The sequence below is a fragment of the Apteryx rowi genome, unplaced genomic scaffold (genome assembly GCF_003343035.1).
Source record: "Apteryx rowi isolate R43461 unplaced genomic scaffold, aptRow1 scaffold_1050, whole genome shotgun sequence".
NCBI classification, from domain to species: Eukaryota; Metazoa; Chordata; class Aves; order Apterygiformes; family Apterygidae; genus Apteryx; species Apteryx rowi.
Genome location: NW_020447254.1, coordinates 109404 through 114756, shown reverse-complemented (window position 1 = coordinate 114756; position 5353 = coordinate 109404).

The window sequence follows — 5353 nt, the reverse complement described above, 5'->3', positions numbered from 1 at the left end:
CCCTCATTCCTAGTAGATAAAAGGTATTAAAGAATGGGAAAAGGGTGGTAGAACCTTTTACAACCCAGTTACTGTTACTCTAACTCTGTTACCATTACTCTAACCCTCTTACCATTGCAACGGGACAATAGCTAACTGTCAGCGTGCTTCAGTTTTGTAAAAGGGACCAGCCGGACTAAGCTGGTAGGGCCAACAGAAGCCACAAGTTCTGTCATCATCCCAAAATGCCTTCACCGAAGCTGTCATTATCATGTGCACAGAAAAAGAGTTAAAAATACACAGCAGCCCTAAACAGCTGTGCACTGAGCCTGGACATTTTTGTCCAGGAGGTGACCCCATATGCAATGGCTGTGGGTCTCACATTACTTAAAACGTGCTTGCACTGAAGAATAAAAAACAGGCTAAGATTTATAGTGGAGTAAAGACCAGCCTCAGGAAAGTAAGGAGGACTGAAAAACTAGAGTAACGGACAAAATACAACGAGAGTTTTCATTTGCTAAACAGAATCCCTCACTGGGTTAAACCACACCAGATAGGAGAAACAGAAAGAGCATGAGAGATGACAGTGGGCAGTAAATTATAAAGGTGATTGCATTGCAACAGGTCTGCAGAAGATACCAGTGTAATTTTGGCCTGTGCACATAGAGGCTGAATCACACTGCAGAGCAGCGCATGGCCTCTATAACCACAACTGCAAGATGTTAAGGTACCTGAAATGCTACATCTCTCCTTTGGGTCCACTGCAATGAGTATGCTAAAGTACCCAAAAAGCGATCTCCCCTCATTTCAGAAATAGATCCAAGAGACTTTTAGCTACAAGACCAAGCTCACATAAGCTGTCTGCTTCCCTGGAGGCAGAGACAGGTCCCTGCTGCCTCATCCCACACAAAAAAGACACACTCACTCCTTGTTTTCCCAAACTCTTTAACCTCATCCATTGCAAGCTAAGCAGCAGAAAAAATAGTCACACTATCCACCAGCTTTGATGTAGTTAAAAAACAGAAGCACTGCCTCTCCATCATCTGAGGTTTGGAAAGCTGGGACCGGATGAGAACACAAAGGTATTCACAAAATAGCCTTGACCAGATGCTCATCTGACATACTATAAAATGCAGTATGCCTTCAACCTCTGGTTCTTTTTTGGAAATAATTTCTTTTGAAGTTGATTGGAGACACATGTTCAATCTAGAATCATTCTACATTGCAAGGAATTACACAAAAGCATCAGCACAGATTTCAGTAAAGACCAAATCTGCTACAAGAACTCCCTAGGATACTGGTGCCCAGCAATTTATTCTTCTGACAGGAAAGAAACTTCACAAGAGAAAGGTAAGGGGATCTTCATCCAAGAGAAGGGTGCACTACATGCCTACTACACAGCTATTAGTAATCACAAGTAATTGAATACTCTAGAGAAAGCGGTATCAGCACTCATAGCTTACTAGCACAATAAGAACAACATAACATTTTTGATAAGCCATCAGTTAACTGGGCTAACACAGCCTAGTTAATGAATGAAACACTGGAGAGCAAGTCTAAGAGGCAGCATTGCAGGGACCTTAAATAAAATTAAGCCTTCAGCAAAGCCACTATTCATTTTCTTAAAGGAGCACACCTTCCATCAATCACACCAACGGGGACACTTGTCCCGAGTTCCAGTAAGAAGCAAAAAGATGGAATAACAGGCACCAATGCAATTATTATCTGTTCAGAAAGGAAACGTAACAGAGCTAGAGGAGAAATCCTAGACGTGCTTCTCTGCGACAGACAAGCCGCGGAGAGTGACAGATAGTGGACGACACATCAGCTGGGTTACTTTGCAGGCTCACAGCCAAGTCCACAATATTAAGAACAATATGCAATCAGATGACTGTTTAGAACATTTTGTTTTCTCTATAGGACTAAAAGGAAATCATAATCCAAACATGGAAAATATCATCAGTTATAAGCGACCGTTTCCTTACAAGAAACTGTGGCCTCTCTGGAGCACTCGCTGACTGGACCTACTCTGATTTGCCATGGCATCAGAATGGTTTTTTTAAGGAACAATCTGGAATCATTTAACATTCCCAGAGGTGCAACTCTCTATCTTATTCAAACAGAGCAGCTTTTGCTGAGGTTAGAAGTTTACAGTGAAAATCCCCGATTTACCCAGGAAACTGCTCAAGAACATCTTGGTCAGACAAATACACATTATTTCAGCTGCAATAAGATTGTTTCTTAAAGGAACGCCCAGTTCAGAGGCTCTTCATCACTAAGGCAGCTTCGGAAAGAGAAACGCTCAGGAGGTGCAGAATAGCAAGCCTGCACTCCTTGCAGAGAAGGGAATGGACCCCCTGAGACCACAGCTGACAGCAGACAAGCTCCACGGGGCTGCGAGACCACTGCCAACCAGGCCGAATGCAGCTGAGCCAGAGGAGAGCATGTTCCTCCATACTTTACTACATGTACTGCTCACTACAAGGCTTTCCGGACCTCAAGCAAAGGAAAGCATGCGATCAGCTGTGCAAAAGGAAGGCTTACCCTCTTCTCCATGAAGTGACAGGCAATAGATACTCTCTGCCCAAATGGGACAAGAGGTCTGCACAGATGAGAGCGTTCACCTCCCGGCACTTTTAAGGACCCCTGTAGCTAGCACTTATGGGATCTCTCCAGTTATACTTGCAACAACAGCACTCCTTCCAAGAAGATATTCATCATGCTGTAACTTTCCAAAGCACACATTTGGAAGTTTTAACAATAGCGAATTCAAAACATCTTCCAAAAGGTGATATTCTGAAGGCGCACATTCACTGTCTGGCAAACAAAGTCAGCCCAAATCATACACACTTCTCTAAGTCAATGCTTTTCTAGCTACCAGAAGTCTTACAACCACGTTACAGAACCGTTTCATACATTGGGGCTTATACTTCACAATGCCTATTTTTACTGGCCCAGATTGCCTCTCAGAAATTCTGAAGGCCCGGAAAACTAGCTCTCAACAGTTCCACATTAATATCCAAACACAGAGCAGCAACACCACAAAGGTCCACCTAGTCCAGCCTTGCTCCTGCAGAAGCCAAAGAAATGAAAAGTCTAAGAAGGAGCACAGGGACAGCGGAGACATATGACACAGCGTCTAGAAAAAGCAAAGCAAATTCTATAGCATTAGGACCTGGGCAAAGTTCTCTTTTCCCTAGAAACTCATAGTGCTGGGGGAATTAAGACTACACACGAATTAGAGACAGAAAGACCCGAGCGAAAAGAATTACTACGCTTGAATGGATATTATTTTGCCACCACCATACTGATTCCCCAAGTACAATACAGACTAGGGATCACCTGTGCTGGCACTGAGACAGTACAGCAGGAGTCTCTGCCTTGAAAAACCTAATGTCAAGACTAAAACAAGCAATCAGCAGAGGAAGAGCATGGGAAGCAACAAGCAAGCACAATGCACACACACACCATCAGCCCAACTTGGATTTGGGGCTTGATCCCCCTTTAGTTTTAGTGAACACAAATACCTGCCTGACAGGTGCTCGCCTGTGACCATTTCACCCACGAGAACATGGGCTAGATGAAGCACTAGGAAGCATACAGTAAAGGCTGATCCCCACAACAGTCGCCTTGCCCTGGAAGGACTTCTCCAGCCACCTGCTGATTCTGCAGGCAAAGCAGCACACCATGTCAGAGTGGACGCCTCTGAAGGAAGAATCAGCTTCCATCAGCTACTTCGCATGTTAACAAATGTTGCATTTTAAGAAATTCCAGAGATGAAACTTCAGATTAATTCTATGGAGATTTCCTCCAAATCGGTGTGTCAGATGGTTGTCCCCCAAGGCAATCAGCACACGCAGAAGTTCTTGCATGAGAACAGGAGTCTACACAATCCTAATGGAAATTGTCCTGTGAAAAGGCACAGAATTCATTCTGCCAAAGAGCAGTTCTTCCTACAGCTTTCAAATTGATGACATATCATTTCTACTAACAAACTTCCCACCTGCATTGTGTCCCCCATGTAGCCCACTTCTAAATTCAGTCTCCCAGTTATTCTGTCTTTGGCTTGTCCAAAGCAACTTCTCCTCCCTGTAACACTTGTAGCTTTTCCACTTGTGAAGACTATGTACACACACTTCACCTTCACTAAATTCAGCTCCCTGCATCTGCAACTTCTACTCTTTCTACAGAAAGTCAATCTGATAATCCTTTGCTGCTCTTTGGAACACGGTTTGTGAGTAACCTACCCACAAATAAACAATACCTCACGTCACTTTAAAGCTATATCATTTTTTTATATATATATATATATAATGATATATATATATATCATTGCTTCCTGCTCCATAGGAATCTGCCTCAGCATGCATTGCCCAAAGCTGCCCAGGCCTTTCACAGACACATCACATTGCAAACTCCTTCCAATCTGCTGCCTTCTCAGCCCAAGACCTCCTTGGGCACCACAGCCACACAGCTTTACCGTACTAGTTGGAAGTATTTCAGAACATTTCTACTCCAACCTCAATCACCAGGTTTCTCCCTACAAGCACGTCAACCTTCTGAAACCTTTTCTCAAAGGTTGGTTTTCTTCCCCCTGCAGGAACAGTTATTTTTCCTCTCTTGAGTTTTACTCGTCTAGTTTTTGTGCAGCACTTGATATGTTACTTGCAGACACCTTACCACAGCCCAGAGACACACAGATCCAGAATGACTTCTTGAATCAGCCCTTCAACTTAGAGATCTCAATACTTGTGAAAAGACTTCACGATCAATGCTTGATAAGATGAATTAGCCTAAAGACACTTAGTTCACCAACACATCCAGCACCTCCTGACTCCAAGAATGACATAGGACTTTGCATTCTTCCTGACAGGTACATCTAGCCTGGACATACCCTCATCCATCCATTTAGCAATGACATTCACACCATCCAACTTCTTTACCTGTTCTGCCAGAGACGCAACTGCAAGCTCAGTTGGCTGCACAGTGAATCCCTTTCACTGTTACCTACAAGCTGGGGTGTGGGAGACGCAGGTAACCGTAACGGGCTGTGGGTGCGAGGCAGCCCGCACCAGGCTCCAGGGGACTGGCAGTTAAGGCCATCATCCCTTTCGGGTACGAAAAGGCAGTGTGGCTGTGAAGATGCCCTGCTCTGCAGCCTTTCCCAGCCATCAGGACAGAGAGCAGCAAGAGGCCTCACCATGGAGCCACGCAGCCTCGCTCCAGCCCCGAGGCACCCACCCCAGCCGGTTCCTGGTGCGGCTGCTCCCACCGGGAAGCACGCACACCGGCACGGGGGGGGTGGGGAACGGAGCAACCCGCCGCACACCGGCCCCGGCCGGGCACTGCCCAGCCCCCAGCGAGGGAGGGCGGC